Below are 24,040 nucleotides of genomic sequence, written 5' to 3'. Positions count from 1 at the left end.
GGGCCACAGCCCCGTCCTCCAGGGTATGAAGCAGGTATGGAGGAGATCAAAACTCCAGACATCCAGAGGCCCCCAGAACACAAGAGACCAAGGAAGACCAACAGAGGGGCAGCTGCGCCACTGTCTCAGTAAGAGCTGAGGAGAGTCCCAGATGAGGGCTCACTCAGCAGCCGCGGGGCAGAAGCCAGGGGGAGTTGCAGTGACGCGCCCGTGAGCTCCGCCGGCAGCCAGCTGTGCCTGAGTGACCGAGCCCCAGGCCGAGAGGCCGGGGGCACCCCACCTCCGAAGTGGCCCGAGCGAGCCCCAGGCTCCAGGCCCTGATAAGCGGCCGCCAAGGAGTGAGCCGGTGTGTACCCGGACGCCCACCCCCAGACACAAAGAACCACCCATAATTCCTGTTAATATTTTTGCTTTAAGCTCTCAATCGTTGGCATCGGGCACAAAAAAGAAAACAAAACCGTAATTAGTTGTAAAAAGTTGATTCACTAAACAAAACGATTGGCAGGCGGGTTTGTGCAGTATGGGGAGGTGCCCCTCCGTTACAGCCTAATTCAACAGAACAATGTTAGTGACCCTGCTCTGAATCCCGGTCGCGTTACGCCTTCACAATCTCAGTTTGGGCCTTGCCAGCCATGACATCACCAGCCTGCTATCCTCACACACAGAGAAGGATTGTGCATTTCACATGCAGCCCCTAACAAACCATACAAACACCCAAAACCCACCTCATTTCCTGTCACCTCTGTTTAACCCAACACAAAAGAGCTAAAAAAGGAACTTAAAAACAAGAACGGTCCACAGGACAGATTCTCAGCGTGCTTTTTAGGACAGACTGAGGACTGAGTGAAACTACACACATTAGACATCCTCATGTAAACTCAGTAAAGCAGCTCTTTGACTACCTTAGTGTAGACTCTATTAAATGTTTTTGCAATCCTCGACGCTTCATTCATCATTTTATGATGCTCAGTGGAAACGTACACCATAACACTTTTATGGTTAGTGTCCCAAAACAAAGAAAGTTTGAGTTTGACTTAAACATACAATGTAAACATTTCTTAGCCTGACCGACTTCTTCTGAATGTATTAAGCTATATAACATCCAGGACAAGAAAAAAGCTCGAAAGGTAATTTCAAAGTGCCCAATAAAAAACGTTTCATGGTTTTAAAAATTAAAAATATATAAAAGTACAGCATGTAAGTGAATCACAATATGTACTATCCGTTTATTCTAATATGACACTGCTCTGTTGCTTGTATAGTTAAGAGCCAAGCTTTTTCTCTGAGGCGTCAGGAGCAGGTGTGTTTGAGGAGGCACACACAGAGGCATGGCGTGAGATCCACGCTTCAGCGATGCATGAAGCATGCACACATCATCACCCACAGTAGCACACATGCCGTTTGCCTGCTGTTTTTTACCAGAAAATGAGGTGCATGGCCCACCACCTTCTGACTCACCCCTGACAAAGTAGCAGAGGAATTTAGTGTCTGTTGCCATTGTTACGGGACTGTATCTTACGGGATAGCAATATCTCCTCCCAAATTCAATTATCACCTCAGGCTATTGGTTGCTAACACACCCCCATTGTTCTGTTCATGTTGTCTATGTGTGTGTGCGTGTGTGCTTCCATCAGACCTGAGTATGTTATTCTCATTTCCAATTTTTTCTTATCTCTCAAGGCAGTGCACACAAATTCACGTAATTTACAGGCCAAAAACACCTTGCTGATATAGGATGAAGTTATGCCATCTTAAGAGAGAGAAGGAAAACGCCGCCATCTTGGCATAGAAAGCCATGGGTGATTGATCATGTGATTTAGAGATTTAATCTAATTTGAAGGCAGAGCACGCTGTGGTCTTAGGTAAAGTACATCATAAGACGTGACTCTGACCAAATCTTGTTGCGTCCGTGGAGTTATGGAGTTATCCCCGCTGCTTCCCTTTAGCTCTAACTTCTACATTATGTCGTCTACTGTTTCTAATATAACAAAATAGACGGTCCAAGTGAAAATGTGAAACAGATAACATATGTAAAAGTGAACATTTAAAGAGGCAAATTTAACCTAGACTATTTATCCAACAAGGTATGACGTTGATTACGACGAGTTCTTCAAGAAAGAGCACAGGGGTCTCTCATTAGCGGTCTCTGCTAAGTGCAGGTAGGACAATTTATTCTCAGGAATAGATGATGAGTGTATCCCACTGCTGCAAATACAAGGGTTTAATCCTTCACACACACACACACACACACACACACACACACACACACACACACACACACACACAAACAGGCCAAGTGCTTTTTGATCAATATTACATGAGTAATAACTGCGTAATATTAAATGAGATTTCTTATCTGTATACAGATCATAACCCTGATGTTGTGTATGGAAATGTGTGCATACATATATATATATATATATTAGGGGTGCAACGATACACAAAATTCACGGTTCGGTTCGGTTCGATACTTTGGTGTCACGGTTCGATATTTTTTCGATACAAAAAAAATGTTCATGCCTTTTTAATTTGTCATTTATTAAAATTATAAATATATATTTTAACTCAAAAGTACAGTTTTTAAATTTAACCCTAACCCTTGTGCGCGTTTTTTATTTTGACAGCGAATGCGCACCTGCGGACCACTTATGTGCAGCCCTGGTTATTTAGCTCGTCATATCGCAGCCACAGAAATTCTTTTGTCCATGAAACCATAAAGCTGCACTTTCTTTTTGCCTTATAGTCTGATTTGTCATAACTTCTCCGTTTTGTGGTAAGCTTTTCTTTGGCTGTCACTTCTTCACCCTGACCTGTCTTATTTGGCTCAGCAGAACTAAAATATATATCCTGCTGCTTTTACACACGCACTCACATAAGCTCAGCGATTCTCTGCGCGATCAACCTCTCACATGTTTAAGCTTGCTGCGGGAGATTTCACTTGTCATGTTTGCATAGTAAGCTAACAATTAATAAGACGATGTCAGAGGAATTGGTGCGCAAATTATCATCACTCACAGATCAGTGCTGTCGCTCTCTATACACAGTTCGCAAGATTGCAAAGTGAAAGCAAAAAAACAAGCGCAAATTCAAACGCGATTTCAATATGTCACATATTGACAGTGGCTCACTGATGCCAATGACATAATTACCCAGCTACATTTCTGAAAGAATGCAAAAGCATTGACATATGTTTTTCCTACAATAGCCCGACGGGCAGGGCAGAGATAGATTTTGGTAGCCCGACTGAAAAAAATCGCTAGCTCCAGGACATCGGGCTAGCGATATTGCAAGCCCTGTATCTGATTGAGGAATTACTCATCTTTGGAAAAGAGAGTTTATTACAGAGAAATGGCTCTTTCCAAAATAAAAGCTATACTATCCGCTTCTTCTGGGCTATATTCTCAGCAGCATAAGGAGAATCATGTGCTAACAGCTGTCTAAATGACTCGGCTAAAGTTAGTAGCATGCTTGTTGTTTTTGTCTTTGCACTAGGATGATGTCGGCGTAAATGTGCAGTCATATTCGTTGTGTTCCCACTAGTGCTTTCAGGTTAATCTCGTTGAAATGACCTTAACGCCACAACACGGCAAATCTCCGTTAACGAGCTACCGCCAATCGCCCCGTGCATGGGGCTAGACGGCCAACACGTTAACGAGCTAACTGCGCTAACACACTAGTTCCCACCCATGTAATTGAGCATTGCATGGCACATCCAACATACTGTTTTACTTTAGTCCATGACTCGCTTACCTTCAGGGTCATACGTCACATGAAAACCAAAATAATTCCAAACGCCAGATCTGAATGAGAGTGGGGGAGGTCCAGCTTGCAAGAAGAGCTTAACTTCTGTCTTGCTAGCTTGCCCTGTGCTCTTCCTTCTGACTATGCTGTCTGTGTTGAGCGCTCAGTGGATCTGCGCTCGACAGTGCAGCCTAGGCGGAGTAGTCGAACGCAGATTCACTGAGCGCTCAACACAGACAGCATCGTCAGAAGGAAAGTTGATAAAATAAATTACAAATGTTGTATTGTTCGATACATATGCATACCGAACCGAAAGCACTGTATCGAACGGTTCAATATCGATACGAATATCGTTGCACCCCTAATATATATGTGGTATTTGTATACCACCATCTATTCTATAAAACTGCATTATTTATGAGCATCAGCAGCCAGTGACTGTAAAATTACCTTTGAAGCTACCCTCTTAGAGATAAATAAACTGACTGACATTACTGATAACAGGAAGCAGGTTCAACACTGAATTCAATTAAATTAAAGAGAAAGTCTAAATTATTTAAAAAATGAACGTGAATTTGTGTGCAAATGCAGCTCTCCAACTTTCATCGTTATTTCTCTTCATCTGTAGATTTAGCTACGCTAACATCAAATGCGACACCAGCAAGCAGAGCAGCCAGATGAAGATGAACAAGACAAGCACAACTGAATGAGTCATAGGTGTTTCTATGTGTCACTGTGTCAAAGAGATTCATGCTGGGATAGCTAGTAAATGGCACAGCATACTGTAACTATGCTTACTGTATGTTTACCTGTTCCTCATGTTGCTCAATGTGGCATCTGCGCGCACATGTGTGTTTGCTCTGCTGTTTGCCAGATGTGTCACAGTGTGAGTCAGGCCCCATGAGCGGCATTGTGCAGTTGTAATGTGAATCACTGCCACGGAATAAAAAATAAGCTCGGTGGTACACTGGGTGAGCTTTCGTTGAAACACATTTGACCGCTTTTGACCATGACCAGCCCTCGTTAATCTCCAGAGGCTGGCCATAGGTGGTTAGAGCTAACGAGCAAGGTGCTGTGAGCTATGCCCTGCCTCAGTCCCAACACGCACCTCTTCACTGAGTGAGATTAATTACCACACGATCCTGAGCCAATCCACACCGCTGCTGTTCTCTGAACTTCGAACATAAACACACGGAGACTGCACATGCACGTAAAAAGCACATTCAAGCACATAAAATGCAGTGCTGTGTATATAATTAATTAGAAGAGCTTCAAGGCAAACTAAAGCCGTTTGCTCATGATCGGTCAAGAGTAAAGGCCGTGGGTTGTTGAGGTCTGACTTCACACACATTCCACCAGCAGAGAAGCATTTTCCTGCAGTTGTTGATTGCTTTCAGCCAGGTCTCCCATGCCCAGGCCATTGTCAGCTGTCCAAGGATGACTGGCCACAGAGACGCCCTTATGCTTCTAGTCAATGCTGCCTTTGATGGAGAGCAGGGGCCAACGCTCTCCTCACCCATTTAGTGTACACACCCCACTGGGGCTGCTGGACCACAACTGACACGCAGGTAGAATAAAAACACTGGCAAATGCAAGCACACCACTTCCACAGAATGGTAAACAAACTGGGGTGTGCACACAAACATAGAACATTTTAAATATGGATGAATGTTGTGCCTTATATTTTGATGTGATATTTGACAAGTTTCATCTAAAGCACTTTTTACTCTGCACCATAGACTGGCAATCTGTCCAGGTTGTGGATGGATGGGTGGCTATTATATTATTCTGATTTGCTATTGCTCTAATTGCTACATTGCAAGAACAAGCTCAAATGTGCACAGTTTGTTCTGGCATCAGTGAAGATTCAGCGCAGTTCAGTGAACTCTGTAGGCGTTATGTTATATTTAACATATTCTTTCCTCATTGCAAACATGGGTTTTTTTTAGTTTATAATAGTAAATATGCATGCTGAAATGTAAAGCAATTATCAGTAACTCTTTCAAAACAGTACACTGTTAAATCTATTTTACAAATTAAAAAAAAGCAACAAATGGTGACTTAATGCCAATGAGGCATGTCATGTTTAATCTATATAAATGCATATCTGTATACAACAATGGAGAATTTGTAGCCAGGGGACAAGATATTTGATATATCATGTTTGGTTTCTATTTACAGTCTTCTTATAGTCCAAGTTTTACAAACCAGTTGCTGCATGGTTAGCTGCATGTGGTTAGCGAAGAGCCAAGGGCAGAATGAATTTGCCAAAGTGCAACTATTAACTGTACTCAAAAAAGAATTAAGGTTTTTCTTTCTTCTTTTTTTTCATTTTAATTAGCTTTTAAGAATTTTTTTCCGTTGATAAAAAAAAAAGTGACTGGGGCACAGAGGAGAAGGTCTTGGCCCGGCTACCCCAGAGGCATAGTCAGCAGATTAGCTGATATGTTCCCAGGTTGCAAAAGATCTAAAACACAATAGGACACTAACCTGGTAACTGGCCGGCTTAAAAGGGACTTTTAACTGGAATAAGATCCCTCTAGTCCGCATGTAAGGAATTAATAAAGTTCTTCATATTATTATTATTATTATATAATCAACACAAAAATATACAGTTATTATATACACATTGTAATTTACACATCAATTTCTCATGATACCTGAGTCATGTAGCCAGGCAACAGCAATAGATTCTAGTCAAGTACCTGCTAAATTGTATCCTCTCATCAACTTAAGTGAATAAAAATATCCCCAAATGGTTATTGATTTGCTTAAATTGATTCTGATTTTTTTAGGCATGGAGCATAATATCCTTCATCTGCCAAACTGCAGTCTGATATTGACATCTGAAGTTAGAGGACATCCAAGTATATCTTAAAGTGTCAACACACTTGCCTAAAAGTGCGACAACTCAAACAAAACACTTTCTCCTCTAGGTAAAAGACTTTGAGAATTATGAGAGAGAGACAGTCATAGAAAATTTTCTCAAATTCAGGTTTTTTTCTCTGTTTCTCAGTGTGAAAAACAAAAGTGTGAAGGAAAACATGCAAGTTGGGACTCTATTACACAATCCAGGCATGTATAGTAATGATGGTTCAGTTCCAAATAAGCGAGGTGCTGCTTTTGTGCATGCTGGTTCACTGTCATGAACTATGGGGACAATTAATGGAAGTGAGGGATTGTTAATTCCACCTGTGCTCTCTTGGCTGTGACAAGATAAAACGTCTGTCATGAAAAAGGTTTGCCACAGAAGCTTTCAGGGAAACTTTCAAACCGAGATAGAAAATGAGGACTTTGATTGGATCTGCACGCTTCAGCTGCCTGACAGACATGCAGCTGCTGTACAGGAGCGCAGCGTGCCCGATGAGGAATCAGCAGCCACTGCAGTAGAAACACATCACCATATGTTGCAATTCCACAAAAACTAAGGCAGCGCTGGAAAGGTAAAAAGGTAGCTTGCAGCGCGGGAAAAAAGACTATACATTTGCTATATTCCCATCCTATCTTGCTTTTGATTGTGACATGGGGTGTAGAGAGGCATTGCAGTCGTTTAAAAAGACTGTATATGTCTATTTTTTTCCCTTTAAAACAAAGCTCCTTGAGGAAAGGAAATGCTGGCCTGAGCGGTTTTCACCTGGAATGTGCATTTACGATTTGGTATCCATGACAGTCTGTCCTATTGTCTGGAGAAGCCATCGTAGTAGCAATGGAGCCTAAACGAGGCCAATAATGGTTCTCTGCTCGGTCCCCAGAGTCCTGCCTGTTTAAAAATCGATTCTCTGCTTGACTAAGGACAGGCTGGGAATAGAGAGAACTAAAAGAAATGGAGAGGAAAGTGGAAGAAATAAGGAAGCGGGGGTTGAGAAGAATTACAACAGACAAGAAAGATACCTCCAATGAAAAATCCAACTGTAAGTTGCATAATCAATTGTATTTGGATCAGAGCATCATAAATTATAACAAGCATGCTGTTGCGAAAAACATTTCAAGAAACATCTAGCCGTGGTTGTTTTCCAGCATGCTCGTGTGTTTATCCTGCTATTTAAAAGTAATATCAAACACTTTTTATTAGAAGAACATCTTTTATGTGTACGTATGCAAGGTCTTCACAGCTGCATAAACATACACTTCATCTCATCATCTCCGTATAGTCCAGTGCACGGTTCAGTATTTTAACTGAAGTATAACTGAAGTAAAATGTGCATATCTAGTCTAGAAACCTTATTTTGTTTTAAATCTGTCAAAGTATTTTGAAACGTTTCCAGTTCGTTCTCTATGGAAGCCCTTTTCCGCCACAAAAAAGTATCGAAAACAAGTATCCATAACTCAAAATTTTGAGTTATTTTCTTGAAATTTCGAGAAACAAAACCTGAAATTTCGAGTTACTTTTCTCAAAATTTCAAGTTAATAACTCAAAATTTTGAGTTAGCTCTGCCAATCAGTAATCTACCTGAATTAGGTCACTTTCTTGTTACCCGGAAGCATATGGCGCAGAGTAACGCGCAGTCAAAACCTGATCGCAACAAATTGGCACTTTCGCGAGTACGTTTGCTGATAGTAACGCCATGTGATTCAGCTAATAACACATGGATTTCATCATTTTTGAAAATACTCAGCAATCTGTGCATTCATGACTGGATGTAATACCGGTAGCTTGGCTGTAGCATTTGTACCTGAGGGCTTCAGCTTCCAGGTAACAAGGAAATGACATCATTCACGTAGATTACTGAAATGGCAGCGCTAACTCAAAATTTCGAGTTACTTTTCTCAAAATTTGGAGTTAATAAGTCGAAATTTGGAGTTAATAAGTCGAAATTTTGAGAAAAAAAGTTTAAATTTCGAGAAAATAACTCAAAATTTCGAGTTACGATCCTTTTTTTTGTGGCTTCCATAGTTCTCTGAATGGCATCTTGCCTTGATTTATATGCTTACTGGCCACTTTTTTAGATACACTGCTCGTTAATGCAAAATCAGTCACATTGCAGGAACTCAAAGCAAAATTATAATAGAAACTGTTGATCAACTGAGGTTTTTTCCACACAAAATCTCAGAGGAATGGTTCCAGCAATTTATTGACGTGGGAAGTAACAAAGTACAGATGCTTCATTACTGATATCTGTACTTTACTTGAGTATTTTTTTCTGACAACTTTTACTTGCTTTTACTGCACTTTAAAAAAATATCTGTACTTTCTATTCCTTATATTTTCAAAACAGGCTCATTACTTTTGGTTTAGGGCATTTGAAGGGTTATTATTTCACTTCACTGCGAGCCTTCAAACGTCAAACCAATTTGAGCCTAAACAGTAACACATGAAAGGCAGTCCTGTTCATGTCTTAATCACCAGGGGATGACACATAACAACAGATGAAAGAGACAAAACTCTGTCTAAAAGGCAGGGTTTAAAGTGGGCCGATGTTTCAACTTATTTATTATTATTTTTATTCACAACGTCGGACCGACTGCAGCTGTCCATAAGTTACGGTTACGGTACTTCAGCATTTAGCTAGCCCTACTGAAGAGGAGCAAACATAAAGTGAGTAACATTTTTTAAGTAAGTCATTTGCAACATTTCTATCAGCTCAAAAAACATCAGACGGCAGTGTGTTGCTAGCTTAAAGGTCCAGCTGCTATATTTCACAGGACGAGAAAAAAACGAGACTTAACTTCACTCCGCAATGGAGAAACAAAGACCAAGAAGGGAGGTCATATTTAAAGGTGAGGACTGCTCAGTGGTATTTGATAAACTGGAAAAGCTTACATGTAATTCCTCTTGCTTTAAAATCAGATATTGGGTCTGTACATGTGACATTTTTTTCATGTTGTGAAACTTGCTGCAAAACAACCTGTTGTAGACTAACTGTGCTATTTAAAGATTGCATGAAAAAGTCTGCAGGTTAGTACTGTGGTTATTCACAGTAAAGGACTGTGTGTGACCGGTGGACAGTGGCTGTGGTTTCATGGTCAGAGTTAGATTACATCAAGTATAGCAGGGATGAATTTGAAGTTAAGCTGATGTTGCTTAGCTTCATTCACTGAATTCCACCTTCATACTAACTTTATAGTGCCTAATATAAAGACAGCATAAACAATGTACTGTCTATCTGTATTGTGTAAATCCACAAAGAGCAGCAGGTCAGCTCATCCTTGCCTGTACATAAAGAAAGTCTACTGGAGAACACCCATTCAGAAGGTTTCAAGTGATAAGCTGCTTCCTCATCTCAACACAACCTTTAAAGAAATGTTTCCACTGATGTGAATGAATTCACGCTTTCAATTATTACAATATCAGCTATCAAAATGAAAATAACTGACTTTCCTCAGTCTAAATGGAACCAGATTGCACACCACAAAAACAAAAAAAGGAACTTACCAAGGTGTGAGTTACCAAAACTACTGGCAGTATGTCACAGTTGAACTTGTCTTGTTTCCTTGACTTTACAGCCTACAAAGAGCCTGAGGTACTGTCAGTTTTGACAGAGAAAGATATATGTGCAGCAGCATTAAGTGAACCAATGACAGCCGTCTGGGTGTTGCAGTAAAATACCTGCAGCCAACCAGACCTAAATACACACACAAAGGAGGTATCACACTGACTAGGGATGGATCAATGGATGGTATATGTTTAATTGAACATGCGCTCCCATTGTTATCTCTTGCTGTACACACCATCACTCTACCTTGTATTACCCCAGCTGTTTTATGTGAGCAATGCCCCATAAGCACATCTCAGTGACCTTCACTCTCTCGTCTATAGAATCCCAACATACTCACCTGACTGTCTCCACCTGGCCACAGTGCACTATATGATGCAATGGGACTCTAAAATCAATGTTTTGGATGCTAGACAATATTCAGCTAAACCAAAGTGGACATTGCACTCCTGTATACTTTTTGTTCTTTGTCTGAATGCACACATCCGGCATCCTTTTCTTTTTTCAAGAAAATAAGAGATTAATTACCATTATTTTATGCAAATGGTGCAGTGTTTTCAGATATAGTGATCCACATATCTAATAAAGCATGGAAATGTTTAGATCTGGCTTTTAAAAAAAAAAATCTGTTCAGGCTACTGGAAATTCAAGGTTGCCGTTAAAATTTAATATCTAGTATGTGCTCTCTCTAGTGATTCCTGAAGAGTATTTAAAATCCATGTTACAACCACACACACAAACACACACACACACACACACACACACACACACACACAGAGTTAGTAGCATTGATTGTTCTCTGACCACAGCTGTATCCATTCTATAGTGCTGTGCCTCTCTCCAAGAGGGGAAAGGGCCCTGTGGGGAGCACTCCGCTTATCTCAGATGGAATCTTATTACATGATTTATGTGAACTGAAACAGAAATTTAAGACAGGGTATTCTTATATGTGTGTTGGTACATGTGTCTATCCCTGCTGTGGGGTTATCTAGGTTTTGTCCAAGGAATAATGAATGGACTTTGTTGATTGCAGCTCCAGCCTGTAACTAGTCACAGCTCTTCACAGTCCATGTGTTCAACATCTTTTGAGTGGCATATTGTATTTTGGGTACATAATGCTGCCATATTACCATCACATGATAGCAAAGCATTAAAAACTGAGCCAGAAATGAGAAAGCATACCGGGGGAGCTGGGGTGAAAGTCCAGTCAGCTCTCTTTCTTTTATTTCCTTTTTTTTTTTGACACCCTGCAAGGCCCGGGCAGGCTGATCTGCACTGGTGTGTGGATGGAGGGAGAAAAGAGGGATGGGAGGAGGAGAGGCAGCAGGAGAAAGGGAGGGAGAGAGGGATGCATGGCAGGGGCTGCAGAACTAGGAGAAGTGCCAGATCACTGCTGGAGCCAAGAACAGGACTGACTCGGCCTGTGTGTGTGTGTGTCTCTATGTGTGTGCAGACACACACACACAAGCATATCCAGGATGAACAGACACATAGATGTCATTGACCTTCGACAAAACACACTGCAATGTCAGCTCCAACAAACACTAGTGGCTCTTCACTAAAACAACCCAGCTTCCTTTGTTTGTGTTTGTTTATTATGAGTTCTCTACATCCCAAAGTTTTAATCTTTGCTCATCATCTGACAAGGAAGCTGTTTGTTGCGCTAAGTTGCTGCCCCGTGTGTGCGTCTGTGTAAACTCAACTGGAAGACTGTTTTAAAGACCCTGGTGCCCACTCATTACTGACCAACAGCACTAATGGCCAGCATCCGGTGCACAATGTGAGCCCACATCAGAGACGGCTGCTCAGAACAGTGCAATATTTATGGCAGTCCCCACTCCCTGGGGTCTCATTGCACCATAACACAGACCATTGCAGCTGACAAAACAACGGGGCAGAGCGTTTCAGCTTTAGGAAACAGTAGAAACACCTCGAGTTCTCTTTTCCTGTCTCGGCGTCTTTCTCTGTCTCCCCCATGCCAATTCTTGCATGACCTTGTCTGTTTTTGTCTTCCCATCTTTATAGCTCAGAGCTAGGGCCATCAGAGTGGATTTGAGAGGCAAGATGACAAGCCAAGCAGCAGAAAATTGACATAAAGTCACTCCTTCTCCCCCCCCCTGTCTATTTTTTGTGGGCCAGTCCACCGAGAGATCGCAGCTTAAGCTTACAATTACACTGTTGTGAGCAAATCTGATCTTGAACATTCGAACCACTTTCTTACAAGTACCTGCCAGCTCTGAGACTTCCAACATCCGTGTCTCTAAGGAGCGCTACAACTGTGATTCACTTTCCACACAAATTCTACAAAAGCAAAATGATTAAATTACACCTTTAAATACAATTTCATCAGACATCAAGACAAGTCAATTTGCCAGGCTTAATCTTGTGCGCGCCACTCTGTGTGAGCATTTCTCTGTTTTACATCCCTGCACTCCTTTCATTTATGTGCCCTGTATGAGCACACGTGTTGGAAGCATTCACATTGCATATCTTACATGTTCACCCATGGGACACTGGTGAGATTTGCCCAGGACCAATGCAAAGTGACAGCTGAGAGATTGATTCCATTACAGGCGGTGTGGTCAACCCTCTGTATTTTATGGCAGGGCCAAAGGCAGCGTGCAAACAGTAAAAGAGAAACCTAATACGTTTAAAGTCAGGAATAGGATTTATTCAAGCATGTTCTCGTGACAGACATAATCATAAGGGAAATAATTAACAATGTCCAGACCGAGTTTCTTTTTTTATTGATGGAGACTGAGAGGGCAACACGTCCTTTTAGATCATATGATGAAAAAGATCATTTGTCGTTTTGCAAAATGATCCATATGAATGTTGTCTAATCTCTTCTATCGAGTCTTATTTTGGCTTCTGAGATGAAGTGTTTTTAGGTTTAGGGAAACTCAAACAGCTGGTTAAGTCTGAAACCAGATTGTGCTCATGGTTTAAAATCAAACCTTGGTTTTGCTCAAAGAGAGTGTTAAGAAAAAATAAAGGGTGAATGATTGCAATATAACATCTTCCCTAAAAGGTTTTGCACCACTATAACAAAGTCTAAATCCTTCAAACATTTGCATAGCCCCAATTCTTCCTCTTCTTTTTACAGAAACAACTAGTTTTACAGTTTTCTTAAATCCCTTAGACTTCTTCCTTAAATCCTAACATTTCCATCAAATATATGATTATAAAAGTAAAAACTGAAGCTAAAGCTAACATTTAAATAATAGTTTAAACATTCTGATAATCTGCCTTCATTCAGCTGATCAGATTTGATTGACAGCGTCCTGGAACACAATCTCACTCCAATTATTGCATTTTAATTAAAATGTTAGAAATCCTGATTGGCTCCATTATGGTCCAGCTCCCATCAAAAGAGAGAAAAAAGCCTAATCCAAAACACAATAAAGACTTTTTAAATGAAATAATAAAACTCTTTAAACTTCTATCTGGCAACAAATGTGCACTGATGTAGTCATAATATGTTTGGGGGTTAAGAGCTAAAATAAACTCCCCTGTAAATCTTCTTATGAAAATAGTCTTAAATAATTCATTTTTGGTGTTAAACCCTCCTGAAAGATCCAACCTTCAGGCACAATTAAAACCATCTACCTGTGCTAAGTTAGGGCTGTCTCAAGCCACAAAAACGCAGCTGACCCATCAGGGCATGAAGACTGGACCTTTCTGGGTGTCCTGTAGGGTCTGGCACTGGAACATTGGCAGGACTGGATCAACCCTTTGGACCCTGTGGATTACGGGGAGCGGCCTGCATGGATCAGGCTTTTTCAGGTGTATCTTGTAGGTGCTCTACGGGATTTTAGTTTGTAAGCTAAATGAACTACTTGGTCTCTTTTTTGTGTTACTCATGTGCTAAGGGCAACACCAGAGCACTACATTGTAATGAGACGACGATCACTGATCACTTCACCTGCCAGTGGTTTTAATTTTGTGGCTGATTTATGTAGATATTTAATCGGCTTTCAAACTTGCATTCCAGCCTTCGAGCTTAAAGAGTATGGTTCTTTAGCAATTGAAAGCAAGTCTGTGTACCTCTCTTTAACTTTTATATATCCAAACCCCCACATCGCCACCCCTCAGTGACTGCTCTCTGCACATCAAGCCTCCAGATAATGCAGATTTTTTCCCCGTTTCCTTAAATAACTACCTGCCTTCCTCATTTTTTCTACCCCGTGTTCATCTCCTTCTCTGGTCGATTTAGAAGTACAGGCCATTTTCCATTAGTCTTCTCAATAAATGTCTAAACATAAAGGCATTTTTATCTGGTGAGCAAAGTGACTTGAAGGTACAAAATCGACACCACTTTAATCTAAATACTGTAAGAGCTGGCAGCTTATGCTTCCGAGTGACTGAATTTAAGAGCCAAGCTCTTGAAAGCAACCTTGACAGGCCTAACTTTGTTTACATTGACAGCTTTCAAAGTACAGTGAAAGTAAGAAGTTAAGTTTTCTAAAAATGTGTTCCTGAAAGAAACTTGAGGCAGACAGACCAAAGTTACAGTATGAAGGAAAGATGAGGGAATCAGTGAAGTGGGATCTGTGCCAAGTGCTGTGAGAGCGATAATGTTAGAGGTTATCAGAGAGGTGGTATCAGTACAGATGTTTAAGCATCCACTGTCAAGGATCCTGCAGTGAGCTGTATTACTGTCTTTCTGTTCTCTGATGTGAATGTTAAATTTTGCTTTTTCAGAGAAAGTAAAGAAAAAAGAATACTAATTTCAAAAACACACAATAACTTTATAATGAGGTCCATGATTAAGGGTGTAATTCCCCTACAATTAAATGAAATTTCAGTTTTTTATTTGATTATCTTCACTTGCAAATACATACTGGTAGTAGAATTAGGAGGTAACAGTTCAAATGAGTTTTTGCATAAAAGCAAACAATATTTCCCAGCCTACACAACCGTACTTTCAGGACTGCTGGAGTGGCTAAACTTCCTAATCTGATTGTATAATCATTGTTTTGCTGTCGACTAAGGACTTTTACTATTCACCTGTATAAAAATGTGATAAGGACTTTTCTTCATTTCCTATTTATAAAAAACAAAATCAACAAAATTATTATTTTTTTTCTTTTGTTCTCGTAAAATACCTCAATTGCTGCACCGTCATTCTTGTTTATCTACCATTAAGGATTAGTACCAACTAAAAGCACCACATATATTTAAACTGCAATGATAATAAGGAAGGGTAAATGTGCTATGGTCCTCTTAAACAAAACAAGTAAATGGAGTAAATAAAAAGCATTTTTAACAATTTTAACCTCAAATTTGATACATGCCTACTGAAAATCTTCATGAACTGGCACTGAAAATGCAACATGGATCAAATCTATTCATTTTTAAATAACCTTTACCCTTTTTTGCTTTTATAAGATTGTCCTGGGTAAAGAGGCAGCACCAGCTCAGCATTTGTTATGGTGGGAGAAACTGAAGCAACTGGAAAAAAATGGTATAATTACAAGAAAGGGCGTAAATGACTGACTGATAGAAAAACATTTGGCATTCTTAAAAACTGAGTACAACACTGCAGTTGCCCAGTTCGGCCATAGAACTAAAGATACTTGAATACCATGCTGTATTGTCTAGATGCATCAGTTTGGCCTCGTCATCCTTCACCACGCCCAAGTCGATATGAATGATAAATGAATTAATGCCATCTTGACTATTGTCATCTTACTGATATTTGATCTGGGAGTGCATTTTACAATGAAAATATATCAGAGGCAAAAATGTATATTCTAATGTGTCATAAATACTGTCAATATCTGTGATATTGTATCACATTATGTTTTATAGCATTTTCAAACCCCAGCCTCATTTTCTCCCTCCTTTTTCAAACACTTCATACACAATAACAGTGGATCATTTATAATAATATCACATAAATATATAAATTACTGCTCTTAAACTCCTCATGGGATTTGACATTACCAGTTAGACCTATGAGCAGGAATGTCATGAGTTCAAGCTGGAAGGTCTTCAAACCGGCATCTAAATGCCATTGTCCTAATTTGTGAGATGAAAACGTGATTTATTGTCCATGTATGGTTCCTTTGAAGGCTAGTTAATCAAGCAGTATTCTCTCTGAGATGTTTATTGTTCCTTTATTGTCAATCAATGTGACAGGAAGAAGATGGCTCTTTAAAACATGACCCTTCCCCCAGATATCAATTCCAATAGTCCAGTGACTAAAACAGCATGCAAGTACATGCGTGCATGTGCATGTGCGCACACTCCAGTGAGTGAATTAATGAATTGGCTCGCAACCTTTACTCAACCTTTTCTGCAGCAGGGACACAAATCACTGACCTGTCCTTTCTGCTGTGATGTGGCGATCTGAACGATTTCATCAGATAACAGACAGGCTAAAAGCTAAAAGCTTCCCTGACACCACTCTGTACGCTACATCTATTGTTATGTTATTATGCTGTGATTTTGTGTGTGTAAGGATATAATTGAGCATTTTGAACCTTAGAGCCAATATGCCTCAAATGAATCCTCAGCTTCCACAACAAAATGATTATTCCTAAACAAACCGTGTTTAATCGACTGCGTGCCTCTGCGGCTCTCTCCATCTGGAGGATGCTGTGTGACAGCTTCCCTTAAATTACAAATATCAATCTGCCACAGTGGGAGCTCAGCTGCCAGTGGCCTCATGGGGGTCCACATCAAAGCAACCAGCCTTCAAAACAAAGCCATCAAAATGCTGCGCTCGCTAGACGCTTTGTTCTGAATCAACCATGTTCATCACCTGATCACAACTGTGGTAAATTGACCGAATATTTTGTGATAAAGAAACCTTCCAAAAAAAGAAAACCACAAAGAAAAAGAAAAAGAGCTAAACTGAGCTGCCTTCACCCAGGATGCTGACCTGAAGTTGGCCCAGTGTGTGGTTCTAGGTCAGCTCTGTGTGGCTCCACTGCTCATTCTTCCCCTACGGCAGGGACCGACAGACGCTAGCACCAAGGGCTCCCAATCTGCCGTGTGATCAGTGGGACTCTCCCTAAGCGTGTTCCCCCTCCTCATGACCGGCTGTCTGCCCCCGGCAACACTACCACTTACACTCCATCCACCCGCTTATTGATAAACTTCACTGCAGGATCGCCTTTGCTCCTAGGGAAAGCAATGGAACTGCAGGGTGGCCTAATTCAATCAGCGTTAGGGGAAAGCACACACGCCATTCATCACCAACGAAAGACCACTTCAGGAAGTCTGTACTAGCGATTCCCTCCATACCAGATGACCATTAACACGCAAACAAATTAGCTTGCTGTGGTCCCACTGGGCACTGATCAGTATGTCTTTCTTGAACTTGGTAGGGGTTATCAAGATTGTTATCACATAATGACATTTTGATACACTGATGTGAATATTATTAGTAATCACAGATAAACAGTACAGTCAATCATTCAGTGCACACTAGATGTCACAACACCCCCATCCCCACCAGAGATAATCGGATTTCCACTTGGGCTGTATATCAGCGCCACAACTGTGTTTATAACACATTTTAGCACCAAAGGTGTCGTAAGAGACTTTGTGTGCTTAGCTCTGTGGAATCCAAAAAGAAAATAAAGCAGGAGAAATGCTGTTTTTCCCCCAAGAACACAATCATCTGTCTTATAAAGAAAGTACTTCATTTTTGGAAAAACTGATAAAACTGGTTTAAAAATAAAAGTTTTATTTGAAAGCATATTTTGTGTGTGTATGTGTTGCAAACATGAAAAGACTGAGAAGAGATTATTTCTTTGAAACTGACATTTTACAGTTACAGCACCATAGTGAGGCATAATTGCTCTTTGTGCCTGCTTTTAGTGTTGGGCTTATTTCTGGTGTCAATAGCTGTTATTTTCATTTAAAAAAAAAGAAAGAAAAACAATTGTTCACATGGCCAAGAGAAGCCCCACTTTATGGTGATCAGCTAATGGATTTTAACACCACTCAACAGACACGATGATGCCATTTAAAGCAAAGGCTGTGATCCTGTCCCAATCTATGATAGATAGATAGATAGATAGATAGATAGATAGATAGATAGATAGATAGATAGATAGATAGATAGATAGATAGATAGATAGATAGATAGATAGATAGATAGATAGATAGATAGATAGATAGATAGATAGATAGATAGATAGATAGATAGATAGATGCAACATGTGTGTGTGTGACTCACTAGCTGTCCAAGTATTTAGCACACAAAATGTGACACAAGCCGAGGAGAGTTAGCCTACAGCAGCAACCGAACATTTCTGCCCAGAGTTGAACAAAGGAGCTGTCTGTTTCAGCACCACGGACAGTTCCTGTCATCTCTCCTATGACGAGGTGCTGCTGGCAAGAGCGACGGCCTGCCATTTTTATCTGCTGCACCGTGAAACATCAGACAGAAGTGACTTTACGAATTTATTAGCAAGGCCCCGTGCTCACACAAACTACACTGAAAATTCAGCGTGACGCGGAGACGGTTCAGTTTCACGACTTTTTTCGTTAACAGCGTGAATTGGAGATGAGGCTCACCTCAGTCCCACGGATGATATCGTCCCGGCCAACATCAATAGATAAAGGTTATCTGAAAAACTTCAAAAGTCAAAAAATTCTGCTCTGATTAACGATATATGACTCCGGCTTGGTGTCACCTCAAACTGCAGCCTGGCGACGAACCAGGCAGCACTGGTTGTTTGACAGCTAGACAAAGACTTTGGGGCTTAATACCAGCGTGTGCGTATTCAATTGAAGAACACGGTTGCAATGAGTCCAAGAGCCACTGACCACCCACAGTCTCTCCTCATATCTGCCTGTAGTGAGGTTTAAAACACACACACACACACACACACACGCACAGAGCATGGCAAACAATAAATAAGACTAGCGATTCTTGATGTTTCCACTAGCGCTTAAATTGTTCAGACATTTATAATCCAGGCGCACTTCCAGAAATAGGATCATCATCTATCACTCATGTCCCTGCGTCATGCGTCGGTATTTGTACGTTTCCACCCAATGGGCCGCGCTGTTCGTCCCTCATGGGTAACTCGTACAGTAGGTCAAAATGGCAAGGAACCCAATCCGATTAAGCTGTCATTTCAATACGGTTACATTTGCGTAATGACGCGGATAAGCTTTGCTCGGGCAGTAAAATAATGACAGCATGTGCGCGAGCTTTGGCATTCAAATATGTCTCCAATTTAAGCTTTACAGCCTAAGTACAGTGACGCACTCTCTCTCACACATACACAGTCATTTCAAACTATCACTGAGAGTGTGTGGGTGTGCACGTGACACACGAGAGAGAGAGAGAGAGAGAGAGAGAGAGAGAGAGAGAGAGAGCATAATAAGTTTTGTGTTTTTTTGAGGCTCTCTTTTGTGGCTAAATCATTGCCTCGGTACAACCAGCAGCCCATATCCCTCCATATAAAGACAGGATTGTGCATATAATAAGGCTTACTGGTAGACTGCCTTCAGGAAAAGCTGCTGCTTCGTTTACACCTTTATCTAAATCCTCTCCTTTGTGAGCTCCAGTGAGCCCGGCGGCCCGATGTATGAGACTGCACTGCAGAGGGTTTCTCCGGAATCTCCATGATTGAGCTCATGAGCAAACATATCGTGAGCCAAATACACAAAACAGGAACACTCATTCCCAAAAAAAGAAAAAACTAAACAAAAAAGGCAGGCACTGAGGTTGCCTCTCACATTGCGACGCATATCTTTAGTTTAATTATTTATCTTTTGGCTTCCTGAATGTTTGAAGCCCTTTGTAATCTATATTCGAAGTCAATTACATCGTTTCCACAGCATGTGTTGAACTTCTCCCCTTAAAAGCTTTTGACTGACTCAGAGCTTTATAAAACTGATTTATATTAGCCTTTCTCCACCGGGTATTTTTTCTAGATTAACTACTGCAACTGTCCGACAGAACCACAGACCAGGGGCGATCAATCTGTGGTTGTAATATTAGAAGAGTCGGTTAAAATGAGGTCTGCGAACTTTATCAGATGGTCAGAAAAACCGTGTTATGTCGAAAAGCCAAAAAAAAAGAAAAAAGAAAATTGGCCTACCTTCAACTCGATTCCAAAAATGGTACGATGCCGTTTGTCAGTCAGTGAGGAAGGCTTTGGACATCACAACTCCAGGTCAATGGAGAAAACAGGTTTCCATATAGTGTGTGCAAGCTCGTGATAGTCTGTGTTTCGGCGAGGTCACCCATTCAGCCGATCGTCCGGTTTAAATCCAAACAGAAGAATGGAGATTTTTGTCTCTGTCCTTTGGGGGAGAAGTGCGCCAAGTGCTCTCCTACGCAGATGTGACTTTGCGCGCTTGAAATAAAACGGATGATGGGTAGAAGAAGAAGAAAAAAATACGATTTTACTACAGCAAATAAAACATAACATCAAAACGAGTTGGGGCTAAGCTGTCAAACGACTAACCCCTCCGAAAAAAATATCTGACAGCTGACTTTTACGCAAATAGTGTTCGGTTAGCCTGCTAATCCTCTCCTGGGTGCTTGACCATCCTAGGCTCGCTGATTGGTGCGATCCCCACTCAGCCGCGGCGCGGTGGAGATGTGGAAAAGAAATGTATGGATATAATGGCCAGATCCGATGGGGGGGTTTCCTCCACAGCTCCTCTGTAGTTGCAATGCACACGACGAGAGGAATCGCTCCCTGGTCCTAGTGCACCACACACCGTCCCTGCTGTCTCCAACACATGCTGCACCTGCACTCTGGCACCATCATCGCAACTGAACGGCAAAATAGACGAGGGGATGGCGCGGGAGAGAAATTCCAGCAGACATCGATAACTCAATTCAAAGCGCCAAAGAAGAAGTGCAAAAAAATCCGCTCTTCACTTGTTGGAAGAGAGGAAAAGGTGGACAGGGTTAAGAAAGGGAAATACGGGGGTGGGAGGTGCGGAAAAGGAGAGATCAACAGGGAAGAGAGAAGGGACTTAAAACTGCATGCTTCAGCCTCACGCTGGAGAGGAGCTTGAAATAAAGTGCGAGTTCAAAGTATTATGTTGTCCGTTCAAATGGAAATATGAATTATAAACAGCCTACTGTTTAATCTTGTTATTACTTTGTTTTGCGGCTGCGATTAAAAGGAGTTATCCGGACACCTGTCGAATTTGAAACACCGACATCACAATCTCAGAGACATCAGGGAGCTTCTAGGCTACACGCTGCCTTCTTTTATAACATCCTTATTTACAACAGTTTGAAGTCTGACTGAAATTAGAAAATATTGACCTCTTTATGTTAGTGAGCAGCTCTATTTTCTATATCTTTATTATCTCCCCGGTTTCTGTTAAAAACCAAAAGGTAGGTGGAGGCTGAAGAAATACAGTTTGTTGGTTTTGCAGTAAAGTACCATCTTCAGCTTTTACATTCATGTTTTTTCTGATGGACTTGTTTTCAGAAACCTGTGAAATCTACATGAGGCAATAATGTTGTCATTGCGTCATGCAGTTCTAAGCAAAGACACACTGGTGAACAGCTAGACAACAATATACACAACAACAGAGGGAATGTTTCTAATTGAGTAATGAACTTTAGCTTGAAGATTAGTCCACTAAGCAAACACCACACATTAATCAGAATCGTGTAAGCTTCACTGTGAAAGTCACTTAGAAGTTAGTTCATTCTTTGGCAACCATGCTACCAAGAAACTGCCAGCAAATAATAAGATTTCTCTAAGTTTGTTGGACTAAACTTGTTCTCAGGTCTGGATATATAGACTTTGCTTGATTGGCAACTCTCTGACTCATCTGTTAGTTTGTTACATCCATTTTGTCAGGACAAATTACACCTTTTCAGCATCTTATCGGTACCTGGACTGTAGTTATGCCACACACTACGTCTGCCCACATTTAACACCAGCATGTAATCCAGCAGAATACATGAAAACACCTGTGTGGGTGTACAAATCCAATAGAGAATGATTCAGTTCTTGTACTCATCTCCAATTTTGGGTTAGCATGAGCCATCAGTGGTGATGAGACACATCCTACTAATTCATGTAATAGCGGTCTGAAAAAGAAAAAAAAGTCTCAGCTCAGCTGAAATCTCACAGCCAAATGCACACTCAGTGGTGAATTGTTGTTGAATTGTTTGCTCTGTGTGCAATATTTAACACTTTACCCGCTGTCTCCCTCGCACCATTCTGTGCGAATGCCTTCTATTTTAAGCTGGTTTGACATTTTTGCTGGATAAAAATGCTCGTGGTATATTTTTTCTATGTATTTGTTTTTATGGTAAATGATTAATCAGAGAGTTCAGATCAGATCAAAGCCAGGATGAAACCAACACATACTAAATTGAGTAGCCCAATTATCACCATGAGTAATAGTAATAATAATACATTTTATTTGAGGGCGCCTTTCAAAAACCCAAGGTCAGCTTACAAAAGGACAACATTAATAAACAAAGCAATAGTCATAAAATACATAAAATAAGTTAAAATTGCAAAGCAGAACTTGACAACAGGTAAAATCAGCACTAAAGCAAATAAGCCAGTTTGAACAGATGTGTTTTGAGCTGTGACTTAAATGTGGGAAGAGAGTCTATATTTCTTATGGCTGGAGGAAGAGAGCTCCAGAGCCGAGGAGCAGAGTGACTGAAGGCTCTGTTCCCCATAGTGGTAAGACGTGCGAACGGAACAGTAAGATGAATAGCAGATGAGGATCGGCGAGGGCGGGAAACTGTGGTGATATCGAGCAGGTCACACAAATAGGAAGGAGCAGATTTATGCATACACTTGTACGTAAGAAGTAAGATTTTAAAGTTTATCCTGACTTCTATGGTCAACCAGTGAAGCTGCTGAAGAATTGGCGTAATATGAGCTCTTGACGGAGTACGAGTTATGACCCGAGCTGTGGAATTTTGAAGAAGTTGGAGTTCATGAAGGGACCTTTTAGGGAGCCCAAATAAGAGGGAATTGCAGTAATCAATGCGGGAAGTAATACAACTATGGAGAAGGATTGCAGCAGCATGGGGAGTAAGGAAGGGGCGGAGTAATAAGCTAAATTCAGACCTGTATTTTTAAATCAGTGCCTTAAATGCACCACTTCAATATCAATATTAGGCATCTGACTCAAAGGCCGTGTTACTGGAGGCATATTTACTGATTTTTATTGAAACATTTGAAACCTTAAATTGTTTTTCTTAATAAGAGATTCAACATTTAAATGTAATAACATTGCCCAAACAGCTGTCTTATATATGGTGTATGGTGGAGCTCCAGTGCATGCCTTACTACAACTTAATAATTTATCCATCACAGGAAAATGTGAAATAAATAAACCTCTAAGCAGCTCACAAAAAAAACTCCTTTTCTTGAAAAACTCTCTACAGCATCTCTTCTTGGTCAAGTTTCGACAGTTCTGTAAGCCCCACAAACAAAATCCCATATACCATTCACCAACTTGTGTCAGCTAGGGAAGCAGGGATATGGGATCTACTATGGGCAGATGTAATCGTTTTAGAAAAAGCACGATCATCCATCATGTCAGACCCATCACCATAGTTTCTCACTTTAAACATTCATTTGTGCAGATCCGTAACAGCTGTTGGAAGTCATAAAACTGCATCTCCATCCACCCACCTGTAAGGATTCTCTTAACTCTTTGGTGAAATTTGGTTATGCATTTCATTTAGCATTTTTTCACTGCTGTATTGATTATGGTTGCATCATGTGATGTAATCCACGATTGCAGCTTATAAGAGTACAAGTGCTCTGTAGATTTAAAATGCCAGCTAAGATATACTGTCCAGTTTGCTAAACAAAAACTTGTGTTTCATTTGTGTGTCTTTTATATTTCTCAACCACTTAACATAGCAACCCTGTTTAAAAAGT

At 40.7% G+C, this 24,040-nt stretch overlaps 1 protein-coding gene across 5 annotated transcripts in view; it reads right to left on the bottom strand.

Annotated features, from left to right (window-relative positions):
• The window catches only part of il1rapl1a (interleukin 1 receptor accessory protein-like 1a), a 170,566-nt gene extending 149,477 nt beyond the window's left edge, over positions 1 to 21,089 (bottom strand). For 4 of the 5 annotated variants that reach the window (XM_085249501.1, XM_085249504.1, XM_085249503.1 and 1 more), the window contains exon 1: positions 20,249 to 21,089. The gene's annotated coding sequence lies outside the window, so the exon portion shown is untranslated. Of the gene's footprint in view, positions 1 to 3,750; positions 3,864 to 20,248 lie in introns of those variants that run through there. The other variant, XM_085249502.1, reaches the window with a different exon arrangement.
• Between the last annotated feature and the right edge of the window lie 2,951 nt (positions 21,090 to 24,040).

Source organism: Mchenga conophoros, linkage group LG16 (genome assembly GCF_057382185.1).
Source record: "Mchenga conophoros isolate Kocher_MC1m ecotype Shallow Benthic linkage group LG16, M_conophoros_male_GT1.1, whole genome shotgun sequence".
Taxonomy (NCBI): Eukaryota; Metazoa; Chordata; class Actinopteri; order Cichliformes; family Cichlidae; genus Mchenga; species Mchenga conophoros.
This window is presented reverse-complemented; position numbering and strand designations above follow the sequence as displayed.